This window comes from Camelina sativa, chromosome 14, assembly GCF_000633955.1.
Source record: "Camelina sativa cultivar DH55 chromosome 14, Cs, whole genome shotgun sequence".
Taxonomy (NCBI): domain Eukaryota; kingdom Viridiplantae; phylum Streptophyta; class Magnoliopsida; order Brassicales; family Brassicaceae; genus Camelina; species Camelina sativa.
In genome coordinates this window covers 17,550,168-17,573,393 of record NC_025698.1, presented here as the reverse complement: position 1 = coordinate 17,573,393, position 23,226 = coordinate 17,550,168, and the positions used below count along the sequence as shown (strand labels likewise).

General features: G+C 41.4%; 1 pseudogene; it reads right to left on the bottom strand.

Annotated features, from left to right (window-relative positions):
- Positions 5,779-7,383, bottom strand: LOC109128692 (annotated as a pseudogene).

Sequence of the window (23,226 nt, the reverse complement as noted above, 5' to 3'; positions counted from 1 at the left end):
ATACGAGATGCTTAAAGGCAAGAAGCCAAATTTGGAGCACTTGCGGGTCTTTGGTTGTATTGGTTATGCTAAGGTGGAGTCACAACATCTAAAGAAGCTGGATGACAGAACTCATGCATTGGTACATCTTAGAACCGAACCTGGAAGTAAATCATATCGTTTGTTGAATCCTTCAACAAGAAGAATAACAGTGAGCCACAATGTAATATTTGACGAAACCAAGAGGTGGAATTGGAGTGAATCACAGGAAGAGACAGAGGCTCCAGGGTCCTTCACTGTAAGCTTTGGAAACTTTGGCAACAATGGCCTACGAGAAGACATTGCAGACTGCGAACAAGTTCCTAATGTTGAGGATGGATTTGAGGTGCTAGAAGAGACTCAAGAACAAGTGTCGGAATCAGTTCAACCTATGTTAAGAAGATCAACTCGACCTAGTGTGAAGCCGAGTTATTTGAATGACTATGTCCTTCTAGCAGAGGAAGAGGGAGAACGACTCTTATTGTCGTTGAATGACGAACCAAGAAACTATGATGAAGGAAAGGAGCTAGAAGTATGGAGAGATGCTTGTAACGAGGAGTTAAGTTCCATCGAGAAGAATCAAACATGGAAATTAGTGGAGTTACCAACAGGTGTTAAACCAATAGGTTTGAAATGGGTATTTAAAATCAAACGGAATTCAGATGGGAGCATCAACAAGTATAAAGCAAGGTTAGTTGCGAAGGGATATGTGTAGAAACACGGGATCGACTTCGATGAGGTGTTTACTCCTATGGCACGACTCGAAACAATCCGCTTCATCATTGCTTTGATTGCGTCTAGAGGTTGGGAAGTGCACCATTTGGATGTCAAGATTGCCTTCCTACACGGAGAACTTAGGGAAGAAGTATTTGCTGTTCAACCGGAAGGATTTATGAAGAAAAGAAGTGAAACATTGGTGTATAAGCTGAACAAAGCACTCTACGGACTTCGTCAAGCTCCACGAGCCTGGAACCACAAGCTCAATCAAATTTTAATGGAGTTAAGGTTTGTTCGTTGTGCTAAAGAACCTGCTTTGTTTCGAAGACAAGATAAGGATCAATTGTTGATCGTTGCAGTGTATGTTGATGACCTTCTTGTCACCGGTAGTAGCTTGGAGTTGATCTACGAGTTTAAACAAGGGATGTCATCTAGGTTTGAGATGAGTGACCTTGGGAGGCCGACGTATTAACTTGGTATTGAGGTTTTACAAGAACACAGTGGAATTACTTTGAAGCAGGGGAGATATGCGGCAAAGATTCTTGAGGAAGCACGTATGAGCAAGTGCAATGCTGTACAGGTTCCGATGGATACAGGTACAAAACTCTATAAAGCTCTTACGGATCAGTCCTTTTGTGAACACGAGTATAGGAGGGGTATTGGTTGTCTCAGATACTTAATTCACAGTCGGCCTGATCTCGCATTTGCTGTTGGAATCCTTAGTCGCTACATGCATAGTCCGAAGAAGTGTCATGGAGCAGCATTGAAACACGTCTTGAGGTATTTACAAGGAACTACGGGTTATGGTCTCACATTCAAACGTGGAGATAGTTCGGGCTTGGTAGGATATAGTGACAACAGTCACAATGTGGACGAGGATGATGGTAAGAGTACGAGTGGCCACATTTTCTATCTTAATGGCTGTCCGATCACTTGGTGTTCACAAAATCAGGAGACAATGGCGTTTTCTTCTTGTGAGGCGGAGTTTATGGCGGCTACTGAAGCGGCAAAGCAGGCGATTTGGTTGTAGGACTTACTTTCAGAAGTTATAGGAGAAGCTCTTAAAAAAGTAACGGTTCACATAGACAACAAGTCAGCAATAGCTCTCACCAGAAACCCAGTCTTCCACGGCCGTAGCAAACATATCCATAGGAAATATCACTTTATTCGTGAGTGTGTGGAGAATGAGCAGGTGGATGTCGAGCACGTTCCCGGTATTAAACAAAAGGCTGACATCTTGACCAAACCGCTAGGAAGAATCAAGTTTGGGGAAATGAGGGACTTCATTGGTGTTCATGATGTGTCAAACAAGAACTTCAATCTTAAGGGGGTGATTGTTGAGGATAAGCTTGAATAGCTTGAGTTAGAAGTTATCCTAATCTCACCAAGTCATGGTTTCCAAAAAAGATTAGGATTATAACAAGTTAGGAGTTATCTAATTGTTATTTTAAATAAAGATTATTAAAGGGTCTCTCTATGTATAAAAGGGTTGTTGGGATGTAACAACATTTGTGAGATTAGAGAGATTTAGAGTGCTTTAGTTTTGAGAAGTTTCTAAGGCAATAAACGAGAGCTATTCGTTAATCTTTTGTGCTTGATTCAATATTCTTTGTGCTTAATTCAATACTAAACATTAGACCTAAATCTTACGTATATTACTGATGTGATTTTGTATATCACATCTCTAGTTACAAGTTTATACAATCATAACCAATCCTTCGAAATGAAGGCTGGAGTTTTAGTATACATTTTCTCAAAATTATTATTAGGCTTATTTTACATAAAAAGTGATGAATGAATTTCAAGACAATGGCGAATAGGTCACGAAGAACACATCCAGTAAAACTATGACCACAAAACATTGGTATTATTACATTATTCATACACCTTCCTATATTATTTTTATCTCTTCTTTCTCCTTGTTTTCCTATTTACAAATAATTACTAAAGTCTGTAATATAGTGGAAATATATCTATTTGAAGTTGTTATGGTTAGCAGTTTAGAGTCTCAACTTTGTTCTTATATTTTACATGCTTATGGTTTTCAACTTGGTATAATATTCAAGCTAGTAGAATTGGATTTATTTTCTTCTTATATAAAAGGCATAATAAAAGACGGTGTTGGATGTACTTTGGGTAATGGTAGGAGAAAAGTGTTGGTAATTTCAATACATTCACGCAAGATTAAATACAATATATACTAAATTTCAATACATCCATGCCGAGGTCGAAGCTTTAGTTTGGACAATGCGGTGTATGATTGGTGCAGACAATCAGCATGTTGTCTTTTTTACTCACTGTACTGATTTGGTGAAGATGGTGTCGTCGCCTTCTGAATGACATGCTTTCAAGTTGAATGAGATAGACGAAGACAAGGAAGAGTTTCTCTCTTTCTCTTTAGCATGGGTTCCCCGATCACATAATGGTAGAGCGGACAAGATGGCACGGAAAGCTCGTGTTGAACCGCGTCTAGTTATCTATGTAGACGATTTTCCTTTAAATTGGCTCGTTTCACTTGATCTAGTACTTTGTTGTCAAGAAAAAAAAACAAATATTTCTCAAAAGATAGAATTTATTATCAAAATTCCCATATTATCTTTATTATCAAAATATTCATTATATACTCTTGCAAATTTGAATTTTCCATTTCTTCAATTGATACGAGTTTTCTTGATTAAATGATTATTTTTAAAGTTTTATTTCGTTCCTGAATATTTTTCAATGAGTACATACACAACTTATAATTTAGTTTTAGAGATAAATATTTAAATTAATCTCATGCATCGTGTGGGCCATTCCATAGTATTTTATATAATAAAGAAAGGAGCCATTACAAACTTGCTCTTAGAGACTGTCATAGTATTTTAATTTATTGTTTTCTTATAGTTAATCTTATAGTGAAAAATTAGATAAGGACCTGCCTGATGTGCGGGTTTAAATTTTTATAAATAAAATTAAATTTAGTGAAAATATATTAAAATTTATTGTACATTATTTCTATTTTTTTTTGCTATGATACACTGATTTATATCCATCTACAAATATCTTATGTATGTTACCATTACAAGTGTATTTTTTACACCTATGTATACTGTATGTTACAAATATATTATTTACCACCACCGAAAAAGTCTATTTGAACAAATTAAGCTAACTATTATATGTCTCTTTACTTTCACTTTTGCATAGTTTCTTTAATCACTAACATTGTTGGCTCAAAAAACATTTTGAATAAAAAATAAATTACATCACAATAGTGTATGACTAACCTTGGAGAGAACCTCAATTCTGCCCTCCTCCCTTATGGAGAGAACCTTGCATCCAACCTCCTCCACCATAGAAGAACCTGCGCTCCGCCTTCTTCCCTTGGGGAGATAACCTTGCGTCCAACCTCCCCCACCTTCCTCCCTTGGGGAGATAACCATTGCGTCTAACCTCCTCGAGCATAGAGAAAACTTCGGTTCTGCCCTCCTCCTGTGTGGAGAGAACATGTTCACATCTTTTAGCTATCTAAAAGTGGCTTGCTCCAGAAACCAATGAAACTAAAGACCCTTTTCCAACGTCACAAAATCTTTTGATAGTAATTAATGTTAAATTTACCAATATATTTCATGGAAGTTTCTTTGACACACCATGATGTAGCCTCTGTCTCCAAGCTCATATGGATCTATCAACAACGATTTATGTTTTTCCAATCTATCTATGTTTGTTGTAGGCTTGAGTTTGATTAGCCTATTTTATCCAACCATTAGGTTGATAACCTTCTCCTCTTTATCTCTTTTTGAGAATAAATGGTAACAATTATGTTTGCACCAAAAAAATGGTCTATGACCAACCAATCAAGGTTGAGAAATTAGAAGAAAATTAACTTGACATAATTAATGAAATAATAGAAAATTATAAACACGGTAATATATGAATCTCAAATAATTCAAAGATGAAAATATAAATTAAATAAAATATCTAAAACTACTTTAATATATTTTAAAATACAGTATTTGAAAAAGAAGATGCATATATTAATCTTCCATTTTTTTTTGGCTCAACATATTAATCTTACCTATTCCAAACTGAATAAGTAGAAAGTAGGAGTATATTTTGGTTTAAAAAATAAGGAAAATTAGTCTTTCCATTAAACAAATTTGACCAATAAAACAAAGTTGAAAGCAATATTTTTGAATAAATTGTTTTGTTAGATGAATAATATGAGACGATATATATATATATATAGAAGTGAGAATTTACATTTTTTAGAATTAATAATCATTTGTATATTTTCCTTAATCTCTTTTCTATTTTATGGGAAAATTTATTCCAATGAGCCTTTTTTTTTAAAAAAAAATTTCTTGCTTCCCACTTTCTTGTAAGATGTACTATCGTTCGACGATAAGAACGTTTTTTTTTAGTTGATCTAAGTAGTACACTGTATATATATGCAAACAATCCTCTAGAACACATTGGCTAAATGGTTTTTAAGATCTAAGTTGCTCTTAAAATTTTTGGTTTCAAAGCCCGACAGCAGAAATTTCTTTTAGAACATTTTTTTTTTTGGAGTATATTTTGGAGAGAACAATAGATGCATTGATCGAGATTACTTGGGACCCGCCTTTGTTTCAAACCCTTCTTGGTACTGCTGAGGAAGCGGCATGGAGATGTCTTTTTAGTAGTTTGCTGTATATATGAACAAAGATCCGTTGTAGCACATTGGCTAAATGCTTCTTAAATTCTAAGTTTCTCTACAAATATCCAGGTTCAAAGCTCGGTAGCACAAAATTTGTTATGAAATATTTTTTTCATATAGTATATGCATTGTGCTAGTCTTTTACTTAGGACCCGCCTTTGTTTCAAACCCTTCTTTGTAGTGCCAAAGATGAGCGTGAAGATGCCTTATTAGTAGCTGTATATACATTCAAAAGATTCGCTGTAGTACATTGGCTAAATGCTCTTGAGATCCAATTTGCTCTTCCGAATTCCGGGTTCAAAGCCTAGCAGCGAAAAATTTATTTTGGAACATTTTTTTTTTGCAGTATATGTCAGAGAGAACTAGAGATACATTTTGCCAAACTTATACTTGGGACCCGCCTTTTCTTCAAACCGTTCTTGGTAAAGCCAAGGAAGCGGCTTGGGGATGCATTTCTTAGTAGTACGCTGTATGTAGATGCAAACAATCCACTATAACCTATTGGCTAAATCTATATATATATTTTTGAAGTACATTTTGGGTTCTATCCTTTTATTAGTAACTATTTAGAAAGTTAATTCCTAAAATTTTTGGCTACTAAATATACTAAAAATTGCTATTGTGGATCTTCATTTATTTTATTTTCTTTTTTCGCCAACTTGGATTTTCATTAAACGATGTATTTCCTTATATATCGATGATATATATATATATATATTTATGAATAGTTAATCTCTTTTGGTAAGATTGCAAACAATCCTGTCGAACCTATTGGCTAAATGGTTTTTAAGATATAAGTTTTTTTTTTTTTAAAAAAAAAAAATTAATTTTCCTTTAAATAATAAAGTTACAAACTTAAGCCCAAAAGAGCTACAGCTTCGACAGGAAGAAACAAACCTTCTCCTGTTGTACAAAAACAAACCTGCAAATGCCACCTTAACGGATCCAAGTGGACTCTCCCCTACACTCATCACCACAAAAGAAAAATACAAACCACGACAACCAGAGCACATTAGTTCTGAAAAGTGCCAAAGCACGTTATGAGAATTGAATCGCCTTGAGGACTGAGTATGCTTCCTGCTCGCTGAATCCTTGAGAAAGGCTCTAGACGGATCCTTATGATTACTTTAATCTCTTCATTGATTGCGGTGTAGGTCATAGAGTTTGATGTGTGAAGCCTTGAGTTTCGTTCCTTCCAGAGTAGATAGATCGAAGCCTGGAAAGCCAATCTTAAAATAGTTGCCACCTTTTTGTCTCGAGACGGGTTCTTCACCCACCGCAAACGATCCTGAAACTGTGTTGGAGGCCTAACCCTTGCTCTTGAGTAAAAAAAACCTCCACACCTCCTTTGAGAAACTACAATCAAAGAATAAATGTTGCACGGATTCATCAAATGACCCACAAAGCAGGCACACCGATGGAACTGCCAGTCCCCATCCGATTAGCCTGTCTCTCGTGTTCAATCTATGTCTCGCCACCATCTAAGTAATGAAGGCATGCTTAGGAATCCTCCCCTTGAACCACACCGAATCACACCAATCAACTCTCTGCCCGGGCGGATTTAGATAAGCCCATGTTTTGGCCGTGGAGAACCTATCCGAAGCCTCGGTCTCTCCCACCTTCCACAGGAAAATATCATCCTCACCATCTGGTTGTGGGTTGACTACAGAAGCAGGCGGAAGGAAATCCTTTAACAGGACTATGATGGGATTCCTACTTCGACTTCCGGAGATCCACCAGTCACCATTCCTCAAAGCTTCTGCAACCACTGCATTCTTGGGTAGCCCTGTTGACATTGGACCCCTCTCTCCCGTGATGGCCAATAACGGCCCCAAACCTGTCCAGTTGTCACTTCAAAAATTGCACGTGATCCCTGTACCCACTTTACAAACCATAAACGGTCTAGCTAGAGCACGAAGCTTACATATGCTCTTCCATATCCAGCTTCCCGAGTTCACATGCACCATTTCCCAGAAGTTCTCTCGTCTGATTAAGTTTCTTCTTACCCAAGAAACCCACAAAGACCCTGCTGCAGAGAAAATCAACCAGATCAACTTCAATCCAAAGACTTTGTTCCAAGGCAGTAACCTTTTTAACCCGAGGCCGCCACTCTCCTTACTCGTACACACTGATTCCCAGCTTACCTTGGCGCCTCTAGCTGAATTAGGAGCACCCTTCCACATGAAGGCATTGCAGATTCGCTCTATTTCCTCCAGACATTTATTAGGGAGAAGGAAGATAGAAGCCCAAAAAGTCACCGTTGAATATATCACCGACTGGATCAGTTGAAGCTTCCCCACAAAGGTGAGATGCCTTACAGTCCACGACGAGAGCTTCCTATGAATTCTGTCAATCAACGGCTGATAGTCATGCTTAGTCAATTTCCTTGAAGTTAGAGGAACCCCAAAATATCTAACTGGAAGAGACCCGTGACTCAAACCCGTATTTGTTGCCATACTCGCTGTCCTCTGAGAATTTAAGATCTAAGTTGCTCTTAAATTTGTTGATTTCAAAGCCCGACAACAGAAATTTATTTTAGAACATTTCTTTTTTTTGGAGTATATTTCAGAGAGAACAATAGATGCATTGATCAAGTTTACTTGGCACCCGCTTTTGTTTCAAATTCTTGGTACTGCTGAGGAGGCAGCATAAAGATGTCTTTTTAGTAGTTCGCTGTATATATGTAGAAAGATCCGTTGTAGCACATTGGCTAAATGCTTCTAAAATTCTAAGTTGCTCTACAAATATCCGGGTTCAAAGCTCGGCAGCGGAAAATTTGTTATGGAAATTTTTTTTCATGCAGTATATGCATTGTGCTAGTCTTTTACTTAGGACCCGCCTTAGTTTCAAAATCTTCTTGGTATTGCCAAAGATGCGGCGTGAAGATGCCTTATTAGTAGCCCGCTGTATATACATTCAAAAGATCTGCTGTAGCACATTGGCTAAATGCTTCTGAGATCCAAGTTGCTCTTCTGAATTCCAGGTTCAAAGCCCAAAAAGGTTATTTTGGAATATTTTTTCAGTATATGTCGGAGAGAACTAGAGATACATTGTGCCAGTCTTTTACTTTGGACCCGCCTTTGCTTCAAACTGTTCTTCTTAAAGCCGAGGAAGCAGCTTGGGGATGCATTTCTTAGTAGTACGCTGTATATAGATGCATACAATTCTCTATAACCTATTGGCTAAATGTTTTTTAAGATATAAGTTGCTCTTAAATTTTTTGGTTTCAAGGCCAGGCAGCAGAAATTGATTTTAGAACATTTCTTTTTTTGAAGTATATTTCAGAGAGAAAAATAGATGCATTGATCCAGTTTTCCTGGCACCCGCCTTTGCTTCAAACCATTCTTGGTACTCCTGAGGAAGCGGCATGGAGATGTCTTTTTAGTAGTTCGCTGTATATATGTAGAAAGATTCGTTGTAGTACATTGGCTAAATGCTTCTAAAATTCTAAGTTGCTCTACAAATATCCGAGTTCAAAGCTCGGCAGCGGAAAATTTGTTATTGAATATTTTTTTCATGTAGTATATCCACTATGCTAGTCTTTTTCTTAGGACCCGCCTTTGTTTCAAACCCTTCTTGGTAATGCCAAAGATGCAGCGTGAAGATGCCTTATTAGTAGCCCGCTGTATATACATTCAAAAGATCCGCTATAACACATTGGCTAAATGCTCTTGAGACCCAAGTTTCTCTTCAGAATTATGGGGTCAAACCCTGGCAGTGAAAAAATTATTTTGGAACATTTTTTTTTGCAGTATATATGTCAGAGAGAACTAGAGATACATTGTGCCAGTCTTTTACTTGGGACCCGCCTTTGAGTCAAACTGTTCTTGGTAAAGCCGAGGAAGCAGCTGGGGGATGCATTTCATAGTAGTACGCTGTATATAGATGCAAACAATCCTCTAGAACCTATTGGCTAAATTGTTTTTAAGATCTAAGTTGCTCTTAATTTTTTTTGTTTAAAAGCCGGGCAGCAGAAATTTATTTTAAAACATTTCTTTTTTTTGGAGTATATATCGGAGAGAACAATAGATGCATTGATCCAGTTTACTTGGCACCCGCCTTTTTTTCAAACCCTTCTTGGTATTGCCAAATATGCAGTGTGAAGATGCCTTATTAGTAGCCTGCTGTATATACATTCAAAAGATCCGCTGTAACACATTGGCTAAATGCTCTTGAGACCCAAGTTTCTATTCAGAATTCCGGGTTCAAAGCCCTGCAGCAGAAAATTTATTTTGGAATTTTTTTTTTGCAGTATATGTCAGAGAGAACTAGAGATACATTGTGCCAGTCTTTTATTTGGGACCCGCCTTTGCTTCAAACTGTTCTTGGTAAAGCCGAGAATGCATCTTGGGGATGCATTTCTTAGTAGTACGTTGTATATAGATGCAAACAATCTTCTAGAACCTATTGGCTAAATGGTTTTTATGATCTAAGTTGCTAATTTTTTGGTTTCAAAGACCGGTAGCAGAAATTTATTTTAGAACATTTCTTTTTTTTGGAGTATATATCGGGGAGAACAAAAGATGCATTGATCAAGTGTACTTGGCACCCGCCTTTGTTTCAAACCCTTCTTGGTACTGCAAAGGAAGCGGCATGGATATGTCTTTTTAGTAGTTTGTTGTATATATGTACAAAGATCCGTTGTAACACTATAACATCCGCGAACCGAAATCCTGGTTTAGGGATTGCATCGGTCGATGCATAGCCGGTTTAGTGTGGACGAATTTAAGTTAAACGCTGCGTTTTGGGGTTAGGAAGAGAGAAAAGTGTTCTTGAGTGTTCTTGGGGATTTTGGGAGTTTGGAAGCTGTTCCTGTAGAGATCTGTAGCTGGGATCGTTGTAGGAACTTCCTGGAAGTGTTTTTTTGTTTGTTTAAGGTTCAAAATCGTCTTGGCAAAGGTAAGTGCATGACTATGGCTTATCTAAGCTGGAGATTTCTCTGATCTGCTTGTTATGTGTTGTTAGTCTTGTTAGAATGTTATTTGGGACGTTGGGAAGCTTTCTTGTGGCTTGGGGTAGAGTTTTGTGGTTGTAGGATCGAAGATCCGACGAGAAGCTTCGGGGAGAAATGATGCTCGGCATGTGCATCGGTCGATGCAACTGCGAGGACGGCACGATAAACCTAGGGTTTTCGTGCTATGTCGAGTATGCGTCGGTCGATGCAAGTGAACCTTGCATCGGTCGATGCATATCATGCGTCGGTCGACGCAACCCCGTACTGGCGTCGGTCGATGCATGTTAGTGTCGGTCGATGCTTGGCCCTGGTTTGTTATTGTTGATTGTTGATTGTTGGTTAATGGTTAGAGATGTCTCCATTGCTTGTGTATATAGCCCAGTAGATGGGAGGATTGTCTTACTGAGTGTTTATAAAATACACATGCATTGCAATTTGTGTTTGTGGTGCAGGTAAAGGCAAAGTGTGATCGTGGAATCAAGGCAATGAAGAGGAGAATGTTCTAGGCACTTGACTGGTTATTGTCTAGCATTGCTAGGTTGCTAGAGTTGGGTCATTAGAAACATTGCTAGGTTGCCGGTTTTATGTTTCCTAATATTTGGTATTTGGAAATCGTTTATGATATAATATTGGTTATTTAATTGGATATGGTATTGGTTATTTCCGCTGTTGGTTGTGATTGTGGTTAAGTTGCTAGTGGGTATGGGACCACTAGTTGCAGTTTATTTATTATTTAAAAAAAAAAAACGGGTCGGGTCGTTTCAGTTTGGTATCAGAGCCCTTACGGTTCTAGGTTTGGGTTAAATAGGCTTTGTGCTGTAGATGTTTTGGATTGCATGTCTTGATTGATTACGTGAGTTAGTCAATTGTGTGTGGCATGGAGTCCTAGAACATCCTCTTCGAGCCTACAGTGTGATTCCACTGTGAGTATATGTTTTTGTGTTATGTTAACTATTTGCTTAGCCTTCTGTTCATGGTAGTGCAGATGGTTAGAGGGGGTGCTGTGGCTGGTCGTGGTCGAGGACGCGGACGTGGTCGTGGACGTGGACGTGGTCGTGGTAGGGGCAGAGTCCTAGAGTTTAGTGAGACTGCAGACCAAAGTGTGACAGCTGAGGGTGTTGGCGAGTCGTAGGGTGTCCAGGGGGATTCCATGAGTGTGGCCGGAGGGGGCGGTGTTGATGCTCCAGTGGCCAGTGATGTTCGGGCTTGTTAGCACAGTTGTTGGTACCGGCTCAGGCTCAGGTAGTGCCACCAGTGGTGGCAGAGGAGCGGCAGCCAATGGCTGCAGATGTGGGAGCACATGGTCGTTATTTGTCCATGCTCAAGGAGATGAAAGGCATCGAGACTGCGAAGTTTTCGGGTGGTACATACCCTACTGCTGCAGATGCGTGGAGGACGAGTGTGGAAGGTAACTTCCATACTCTAAGATGTCCTGCGGAGTTTTGGGTGGATATTGGGGTCCACCATTTGATTGGTGATGCTCAGGTGTGGTGGAGATCAATGGCTGCTAGGAGGGTGCAGCGGGAGATGATTTGGGCTGACTTCGTAGGGGAGTTCAACCGCAAGTATTTTCCGAGGGACGCATTGGACCGGATGGAGGTGCAGTTCCTTCAGTTATCTCAGGTGACGCGGTCAGTGCGAGAGCTGGATTTGGAGTTTAGTCGGATTCTATGTTATTGGGGTCGGGCTATGGAGTCTGAGGAGGCCCAGATCAGGAGGTTTATGAGGGCTCTTCGTGATGACTTGAGGGTCCATTGTAGAGGACGGAGTTACGCTACGCGTGCAAAGCTGGTTGAGACTGCGGCAGAGATCGAGGAAGATATCCGGGCACAATCAGTGGCGGTTAGTCCAGCAGTTCAGCCTAGTAAGGCTCAACATCATGAAAGTTCTAGGAAGGGCGGCAAGCCTGCGCAGAGAACCAAGAGGAGGTGGGAGGCTATGCAGAGGCCGAGTGGTGCGAGTTGCTTCGGTTGTGGGAGCAAGGATCACAAGATTGCTAGCTGTCCCAAGAGGAGTGCTCCGACGGCAGCGGCTCATGTATGCTATCATTGCAGGGAGCCAGGGCACATCAGGCCCTTGTGTCCCAAGTTGCAGCCGGTGGCAGTGTCAGCGTTTCAGCAGGTGCAGCCGGGAGGGCAGCAGGTTGCACGGATTGAGCAGGCGCCACAGGTTTACACGACTGCAGAGGCTGGTGGAACCAGTGCCGGGGCGATCACAGGTATAATTTCTGCTACTTAAACTTTGTGAATTTCAGTAGGTTCAGATTTTATGTTTTTCCTGTGATAAAGTGTTAGGTTCTCAACACATGAGGTTTGTGTAGGGACCTTGTTGTTGGGCGGGTTTAAGTCCCACGTTATGTTTGATTTTGGAGCTTCTCATAGCTTCATTACTCCGGAGTGTGCAGAGAGCGCGAGAATCAGAGGGGATCCCGGGGAGCATACAGGAGTTGTCAGAGTTGCGGGAGGCAAGTTCTTGAGGGTTATTGGACGAGCCAGAGGAATTGATATTCAGATCGCAGGAGAGTCTTGGCCAGCGAATTTGCTTATCAGCCGAGTGGAGTTGTATGATGTTATTCTTGGGATGGATTGGTTGCATCGGCATATGGNTCAGCGTTTCAGCAGGTGCAGCCGGGAGGGCAGCAGGTTGCACGGATTGAGCAGGCGCCACAGGTTTACACGACTGCAGAGGCTGGTGGAACCAGTGCCGGGGCGATCACAGGTATAATTTCTGCTACTTAAACTTTGTGAATTTCAGTAGGTTCAGATTTTATGTTTTTCCTGTGATAAAGTGTTAGGTTCTCAACACATGAGGTTTGTGTAGGGACCTTGTTGTTGGGCGGGTTTAAGTCCCACGTTATGTTTGATTTTGGAGCTTCTCATAGCTTCATTACTCCGGAGTGTGCAGAGAGCGCGAGAATCAGAGGGGATCCCGGGGAGCATACAGGAGTTGTCAGAGTTGCGGGAGGCAAGTTCTTGAGGGTTATTGGACGAGCCAGAGGAATTGATATTCAGATCGCAGGAGAGTCTTGGCCAGCGAATTTGCTTATCAGCCGAGTGGAGTTGTATGATGTTATTCTTGGGATGGATTGGTTGCATCGGCATATGGTGTATTTGGACTGCCATCGGGGTAGAGTGGAGTTTGAGCGTCCAGGAGGGAAGTTGGTCTTTCAGGGTATCAGACCGACTTCGGGGAGTCTCGTGATCTTAGCCATTCAGGCTGGGAAGATGATCGAGAAGGGCCATGAGGCTTATTCGGTTACTATATCAATGCCAGAGTCAGTGGAGAAGTCTACGGTTAGCGGTATTCAGGTTGTTAAGGAATTTGAGGACGTGTTTCAGTCATTGCAGGGATTACCACCATCTCGGTCTGATCTTTTCACGATTGAACTGGAACTGGGGACGATGCTGTTATCCAAAGCTCCTTACAGAATGGCTCCAGCAGAGATGGTAGAGCTGAAGAAGCAGCTAGAGGATTTGTAGAGTAAGGGTTTCATCCGTCCTAGTGTATCACCATGGGGAGCACCGGTGTTATTTGTCAAGAAGAAGGATGGGAGTTTCCGGTTGTGTATTGATTACCAGGGTTTGAACCGGGTCACTGTGAAGAACAAGTACCCTCTTCCTAGGATCGATGAGTTGTTGGATCATTTGAGGGGTTCTACTTGGCTCCCCAAGGTAGATCTGGCGTCGGGTTATCATCAGATACCGATAGATAAGGCAGATGAGAGGAAGACAACATTCAGGACGAGGTATGGGCATTATGAGTTTGTGGTGATGCCGTTTGGATTGACTAACGCACCAGCAGCGTTTATGAGATTGATGAACAACGTGTTTCAGGAGTTTCTGGACGTGTCTATCATCATTTTCATAGACGATATCCTGGTTTATTCCAAGAGACCTAAGGAACATGTAGTGCATTTGAGGGCAGTTCTGTAGAAGCTGCGGGAGCAGAAGTTGTTTGCTAAGTTGAGCAAGTGCAGTTTTTGGCAGCGTAAGATGGGTTTTCTGGGTCATATTGTGTCTGCAGATGGGGTTTCCGTAGATCCGGAGAAGATCCAGGCTATCAGGGATTGGTCTAGTCCGCAGAATGCCACAGAGATTAGGAGTTTTCTTGGGTTGGTAGGTTACTACAGGAGATTTGTGCAGGGTTTTGCGAGCAGAACACATCCTATGACTAAGTTGACAGGGAAGGATGTTCCTTTTGTTTGGTCTTAGGAGTGCGAGGAAGGCTTTGCAAGCCTGAAGGAGATGTTGAATACTACGCCAGTGTTGGCTTTGCCTGAGCAGGGGGAACCCTATGTGGTTTATACTGATGCATCCAGAGTTGGTTTGGGGTGTGTGTTGATGCAGCATGGGAAGGTGATTGCCTATGTTTCACGGCAGTTGCGGAAGCATGAGGGCAACTATCCTACTCATGATTTGCAGATGGCTGCTGTAGTTTTTGCCCTGAATATTTGGAGATCTTATCTTTATGGTGCAAAGGTACATGTGTTTACAGATCATAAGAGCCTGAAGTATATATTCACTCAGCCTGAGCTGAATTTGAGGGAGAGGCAGTGGATGGAGCTTGTGGCAGATTATGATTTAAAGATAGCTTATCACCCTGGTAAGGCTAACTCGGTTGCAAATGCTCTGAGTCGGAAGAGGATAGCTTCGGCTCAGGAGCAGGAGATGGAGTCTCTGGTAGGAGAGATCAGTGCTTTGAGTTTGTGTGTTGTTTCTCTGGAACCATTGGGTTTGAAGGCGGTTGATAGAACAGATCTTTTGAGCAGGGTGCGGTTGGCTCAGGAGAAGGACTTGGGGCTGTTGAATGCCTCGAAGGATGTGGATTCAGTGTATCATGTCTCAGATAATGGTACTATCTTGGTGCACGGTCGGATTTGTGTGCCCAAGGATGAGGAGTTGAGACAAGAGATCCTGAGAGAGGCTTATGCGAGCAAGTTTTCTATTTATCCAGGAGCGACTAAGATGTACCGTGATCTCAAGAGGTAATATCACTGGGTCGGGATGAAGAAGGATGTAGCTAGTTGGGTCGCGAGGTGCGATGTGTGTCAGCTAGTGAAGGCTGAGCATCAGGTTCCAGGCGGGTTACTGAAGAGTCTACCCATTCCTGAGTGGAAGTGGGATATGATCACGATGGATTTCGTGGTAGGATTACTAGTGTCTCAGACTTTTGATGCTATTTGGGTCATTGTGGACCGGTTGACTAAGTCAACACATTTTCTGGCCATTAAGAAGACTGATGGAGCAGCGGTCTTGGCTAAGAAGTATGTGAGGGAGATAGTCAGATTGCATGGGGTGCCAGCGAGTATCGTGTCTGATAGAGATTCTAAGTTCACTTTGGTGTTCTGGAAGGCATTTCAGGCTAAGATGGGCACAAAGGTGCATATGAGTACAGCTTATCATCCCAGATGGACAGTCAGAGCGTACGATCCAGACGCTGGAGGATATGCTGAGGATGTGTGTGTTGGATTGGGGTGGTCATTGGGCAGATCACCTNAGAGATCCTGAGAGAGGCTTATGCGAGCAAGTTTTCTATTTATCCAGGAGCGACTAAGATGTACCGTGATCTCAAGAGGTACTATCATTGGGTCGGGATGAAGAAGGATGTAGCTAGTTGGGTTTCGAGGTGTGATGTGTGTCAGCTAGTGAAGGCTGAGCATCAGGTTCCTGGCGGGTTACTGAAGAGTTTACCCATTCCTGAGTGGAAGTGGGATATGATCACGATGGATTTCGTGGTAGGATTACTAGTGTCTCAGACTTTTGATGCTATTTGGGTCATTGTGGACCGGTTGACTAAGTCAACACATTTTCTGGCCATTAAGAAGACTGATGGAGCAGCGGTCTTGGCTAAGAAGTATGTGAGGGAGATAGTCAGATTGCATGGGGTGCCAGCGAGTATCGTGTCTGATAGAGATTCTAAGTTCACTTTGGTGTTCTGGAAGGCATTTCAGGCTAAGATGGGCACAAAGGTGCATATGAGTACAGCTTATCATCCCAGATGGACAGTCAGAGCGTACGATCCAGACGCTGGAGGATATGCTGAGGATGTGTGTGTTGGATTGGGGTGGTCATTGGGCAGATCACCTGAACCTGGTAAAGTTTGCTTACAACAACATCTATCAGGCGAGTATTAAGATGGCTCATTATGAGGCTTTGTATGGGAGGCCATACTGTACACCGTTATGCTGGACTCAGGTGGGGGAGAGGAACAAAGATTTGGGTTCTCAAGCTGAACATGAAGGAAGCTCAGGATCGGCAGAGGAGTTTTGCCGATAGGAGGAGGAGAGATCTTGAGTTTCAGGTAGGAGAAAGAGTGTACCTCAAGATGGCCATGTTACAGGGTCTGAACAGGTCATTGACAGAGACTAAGTTGAGTCCGAGGTATATGGGTCCGGTCAGAGTGATTGAGTGGGTTGGACCAATGGCATATAGACTAGAGTTACTTGAGATTATGCATGCTTTCCATAAAGTTTTCCATGTGTCTATGTTGCGGAAGTGTCTCCGTGAGGATGATCAGTTGTTAGCTAAGATTCCTGAGGATCTTCAGCCTAACATGACATTGGAGGCGAGACCAGTGAGGGCTCTCAGGAGGAGGATCAAGGAACTTCGGAAGAAGAAGATTCCTTTGATGAGAGTCCTTTGGGATTGTGATGGTGTTGAGGAGCAGACTTGGGAACCAGAGGCGAGGATGAAGGTAAGGTTCAAGAAGTGGTTCGAGAAGCAGGTCGCGACTTGAACTTGTTTAGCCTGGTCCCAGTTGTAGTCCGTGGCTGGAGCGGGAATGGAGTATTCCAGCCCAACTCTCTTGTTTACTTGGTCGCTTGGGGTGGTTGGTTGTGCGACTAAATAACAAGATGAGGTGGTGTTTGGGGTACGAAGTTTCCGTGAGGCGGGGTTTTGATGGAAAGGTTCCTGAAATGGAAGTTTCTAAAAGAGGAAAGTTTCCAAAAATGGAAAGTGCTAAAAATTGGAAAGTTTATGGGAGTTGGAATATGTCCATTTTAGTGGTTGTGAGCCTTGGAGGGGCAGACTTTTGAGTCATTGTGCCCGTGTGTGGTGGTCTTTTGAGACATTTTATGCCCTTTGCGGCGGGCTGTTTAGCCATGTGTAGCCTTTGTGGCGGGCTGTTTGGCCAATTGTGTGGCCTTTGTGGCGGGCTGTTTAGCCAGATGTGTGGCCTTTGTGGCGGGCTGTTTAGCCAGAGTACATGTTTAGGCGGTCCTTCGGGACAGATGGTCTTTGTGACGGTCTTTCGGCACAAATGGTCTTTGTGACGGTCCTTCGGGGCATATGGTCTTTGTTACGGTCCTTTGGGACAGATTGTCTTTGTGATGGTCCTTCGGGACATATGGTCTTTATGATGGTCCTTCGGGACAGATGGTCTTTGTGTCGGTCCTGTTTAGGACATTTGTTTGGCCTTGGTGGCGGTCCTGTTTAGGACTATTGTTTGGCCTTTGTGGTTGGTAGGACATTGTGTTGTCTTACGCGAGCCACGGGATGGAAGCCTGGATAGGGATAGGACTCAGACGTGTTCAGAATTGTTTGCTCGCGACTCTTGGGGGACTTAGGTTCTCCTAGTACTGCCATATTCTGAGACTTTGTGGCTTTGGAGTATGGTTGGTATATCGACTTCGGATGACGATCCGGAGGCGCGCTGTAGGGTGGCAACCCAAGAGACGAGTATTGGATTTTTCCTTATATATTATGGCATGCGGGCTTAGGCCCGATGTGGAGCCAACATTATGGCATGCAGGCTTAGGCCTAATGAGGAGCCAATAAAAACTCAAGGTTTAGGCGTAAGAGTAAAGGAAAGTCCAAAAGTCGAGAGCAAATAATTCCTGGAGCGTGAGTCTATCGCCTAGAAGTGACTTTCCGTAGATCAGTCGAAGGAGTTCGGGCCGTGGAGACGGTCACACGGGAGTCCTTGGCTAATGGTTGTTCGAGATTCGAGAACAAATCTATGTTGGTGGGGGAGAATTGTAACATACGCGAACCGAAATCCCGGTTTAGTGCATCGACCGATGCATAGCCGGTTTAGTGCGGACGAGTTTAAGTTAAACGCTGCGTTTTGGGAAGCTTTCTTGTGGCTTGGGATCGAGTTTTGTGGTTGTAAGAACGAAGATCCGGCGAGAAGCTTCGGGGAGAAACGATGCTTGGCATGTGCGTCGGTCGATGCAACTACGAGGACAGCACGATAAACCTAGGGTTTTCGTGCTATGTTGAGCATGCGTCGGTTAATGCATATTATGCGTCGGTCGGTGCAACCCCGTACTGGCGTCGGTCGATGCATGTTGGTGTCGGTCGATGCTTGGCCCTAGTTTGTTATTGTTGATTGTTGATTGTTGGTTGATGGTTAGAGATGTCTCCATTGCCTGTGTGTATAGCCCAGTAGATGGGAGGATTGCCTTACTGATTGTTTATAAAATACTCATGCATTGCAATTTGTGTTTGTGGTGCAGGTAAAGGCAAAGTGTGATCGCGGAATCAAGGCAATGAAGAGGCAGATGTTCTAGGGACTCGATTGGTTGTTGTCTGGCATTGCTAGGTTGCTAGAGTTGGGTCATTAGAAACATTGCTAGGTTGCCGGTTTTATGTTTCCTAATGTTTGGTATTTGGATATCGTTTATGATATAATATTAGTTATTTAATTGGATATGGTATTAGTTATTTCCGCTGTTAGTTGTGATTGTGGTTAAGTGGCTAGTGGATATGGAAACTCTAGTTGTAGTTTATTTATTTATTTATTATTATTATTTTTTATTTACTATTTATTGTTTTAAAAAAACGGGTCGGATCGTTTCAAACACATTGGCTAAATGCTCTTGAGACCCAAGTTTCTGTTCAGAATTCTGAGAATTCAAAGCCCTGTAGCGGAAAATTTATGTCGGAACATTTTTTTTTTGCAGTATATGTGAGAGCAAACTAGAGATACATTGTGCCAGTCTTTTATCTGGGACCCGCCTTTGCTTCAAACTGTTTTTGGTAAAGCCGAAGAATCAGCTTGGGGATGCATTTCTTAGTAGTACACTGTATATAGATGCAAACAATCTTCTAGAACCTATTGGCTAAATGGTGTTTATGATCTAAGATGCTCTTAAATTATTTTAGAACATTTCTTTTTTTGGAGTATACATCGGAGAGAACAAAAGATGCGTTGATCAAGTTTACTTGGCACCCACCTTTGTTTCAAACCCTTCTTGGTACTGCTAAGGAAGCGGCATGGATATGCCTTTTTAGAAGTTTGTTGTATATATGTACAAAGATCAGTTGTAGCACATTGGGTAAATGCTTCTTAAATTCTAAGTTGCTCTACAAATATCAGGGTTCAAAGCTCGGCAGCGGAAAAGTTATATGCATTGTGGTAGTCTTTTACTTAGGACCCGCCTTTGTTTCCAACCCTTCTTGTTATTGCCAAAGATGCGGCGTGAAGATGCCTTATTAGTAGCTTGCTGTATATACATTCAAAAGATCCGCTATAGCACATTGGCTAAATGCTCTTGAGATCCAAGTTGCTCTTCAAAATTCTGCGTTCAAAGCCCGACAGCGGAAAATTTATTTTGCAACATTTTTATTTGCGGTATATGTGAGAGAGAACTAGAGATACATTTTGCCAGTCTTTTACTTGGGACCCGCCTTTGCTACAAACTGTTCTTGGTAAAGCCGAAGAAGCAGCTTGGGGATGCATTTATTAGTAGTAAGATATATATAGATGCAAACAATCCTCTAGAACCTATTGGCTAAATGTTTTTTAAGATCTAGGTTGCTCTTAATTTTTTTGGTTTAAAAGTCGGGCAGCAGAAATTTATTTTAAAACATTTCTTTTATTTGTAGTATATTTCGGAGACAACAATAGATGCATTGATCCAGTTTACTTGGCCCCCGCCTTTGTTTCAAACCCTTCTTGGTATTGCAAAAGATGCAGCATGAAGATGCCTTATTAGTAGCCCGATGTATATACATTCAAAAGATCCGTTGTAGCACATTGTCTAAATGCTCTTGAGACCCAAGTTTCTCTTCAGAATTCCAGGTTCAAAGCCCTACAGCGGAAAATTTATTTTGGAACACTTTTTTTTGCAGTATATGTGAGAGACAACTAGAGATACATTGTGCCAGTCTTTTACTTGGGACCCACCTTTACTTCAAAATGTTCTTGGTAAAGCCGATGAAGCAGCTTGGGGATGCATTTCTTAGTAGTACGCTGTATATATATGCAAACAATCCTCTAGAACCTATTGGCTAAATGGTTTTTATGATCTAAGTTGCTCTTAAATTTTTTGGTTTCAAAGTACGGCATCAGAAATATATTTTAGAACATTTCTTTTTTTGGAGTATATATCGGAGAGAACAAATGATGCATTGATCAAGTTTATTTGGCACCCGCCTTTGTTTCAAACCCTTCTTGGTACTGCTAAGGAAGCGGCATGGATATGTCTTTTTAGTAGTTTCCTGTATATATGTACAAAGATCCGTTGTAGCACATCGGGTAAATGCTTCTTAAATTCAAAGTTGCACTACAAATATCAGGGTTCAAATCTCGGCAGCAGAAAAGTTATATGCATTGTGCTAGTCTTTTACTTAGGACTCGCCTTTGTTTCAAACCCTTCTTGGTATTTCCAAAGATGCGGCGCGAAGATGCCTTATTAGTAGCCCACTGTATACACATTCAAAAGACCCGCTTTAACACATTGGCTAAATGCTCTTGATACCCAAGTTTCTCTTCAGAATTCCGGGTTCAAAGCCCTGTAGCGGAAATTTTATTTCGGAACATTTATTTTTTGAAGTATATGTCAGAGTGAACTAGAGATACATTGTGCCAGTCTTTTATTTGGGACCCGCCTTTGCTTCAAACTGTTTTGGTAAATCCGAGAAAGCAGCTTGAGGATGCACTTCTTAGTAGTACACTGTATATAGATGCAAACAATCTTCTAGAACCTATTGGCTAAATGGTTTTTATGATCTAAGTTGCTCTTATATTTTTTGGTTTCAAAGCTCGGCAGCAGAAATTTATTTTAGAAAATTTCTTTTTTTGGAGTATATATCGGAGAGAACAAAATATGCATTGATCAAGTTTACTTGGCACCCGCCTTTGTTTCAAACCCTTCTTGGTACTGCGAAGGAAGCGGCATAGATATGTCTTTGTAGTAGTTTGTCGTATATATGTACAAAGATCCGTTGTAGCACATTGGGTAAATGCTTCTTAAATTCTAAGTTGCTCAACAAATATCAGGGTTCAAAGCTCGGCAGCGGAAAACTTATATCCATTGTGCTAGTCTTTTACTTAGGACCCACCTTTGTTTCAAACCCTTCTTGGTATTGCCAAAGATGCGGCGTGAAGATGTCTTCTTAGTAGCTTGCTGTATATAAATTCAAAAGATCCGCTATAGCACATTGGCTACATGCTCTTGAGATCCAAGTTGCTCTTCAAAATTCTGGGTTCAAAGCCCCGCAGCGGAAAATTTATTTTGGAACATTTTTTTTTGCAGTATTTGTGAGAGAGAACTAGAGCTACATTGTGCCAGTCTTTTACTTGGGACCCACCTTTGCTACAAACTGTTCTTGGTAAAGCCGAAGAAGCAGCTTGGGGATGCATTTCTTAGTAGTATGTTGTATATAAGTGCAAACAATCTTCTAGAACCTATTGGCTAAATGGTTTTTATGATCTAAGTTGCTCTTAAATTTTTTGGTTTCAAAGCCCAGCAGCAGAAATTTATTTTAGAACATTTCTTTCTTTTGAGTATATATCAGAGAGAACAAAAGATGCGTTGATCAAGTTTACTTGGCACCCGCCTTTGTTTCAAACCCTTCTTGGTACTGCTAAGGAAGCGACATGGATATGTCTTTTTAGTAGTTTGCTGTATATATGTACAAAGATCCGTTGTAGCCCATTAGGTAAATGCTTCTTAAATTCAAAGTTGCTCTACAAATATCAGGGTTCAATCTAATTTCAGATTATTTCTCGTAATACCTCAGCCATAACTCACTATAACTCAGCCATTACATGGATCGATGAGACCTTTCGTTTTCTCGTCAAACTATAACTCAGTCGTCAAGCAATATTTTGGCGGGAAATCATAATTTAACCTAATAATAGATGTGACCTTTCGTTTTCATATTGTTTTTTCTTTATATTCTCCTCATTCATATGTGTGACTCTCTTTCATCTCATTCTTCGTTTCTATTGTTTCACTTTATACACTCCTAAATCAAAGATTTGTCTATCTATTACATCTTCCTATCGACATGGAAGTTGTTCCTCATATCGATGGACAGTTTTTTAGAGATGTCGAAGCGATCATTTGCGCCACTGATCGGGGGAATATTCCGGTTCTAAACCCTGGTGTGGGTTCCTGGGTTGACACAACCACTGTTACGTGGTTCAAGTTCCTTCATGTTCTCTCTATCGCGATTTGAGGAATACTTCAACACAACTTGCACCATGCGTGGCCGACGTACCGCTTAATTCCCTTCCATTTTAAGAGACGATGGTTTATCGTCCTCGCAGTAAGATCACTAAAACAAACCACCATATTGATATTATTCTATACTCTTACTGTTTCTTTCCTTTAATTGTAGCGTAAAAACACGTGGGATCCAAAACATACTTTAACGGTCTGGACGCAGTTTAATTTGGTGGCTAGAACGTTATTCAGATCCCAGATGCGTGCTCTCAAGAGGATATGAGCGAAAGGTGGCAATAAACCCGAGATGCTGAGCAGCATAGTTTGGAATGATTTGGTCCATATGTTTGAAGAATTTGGTCCAGATGACGTCGGTTTCATAAAGTGATTTCCATTGTACTTTCGTGTCGTCTTCTATATGAACTATGAACTATGATTTTGTGCTTTTTTTTTTTTTTT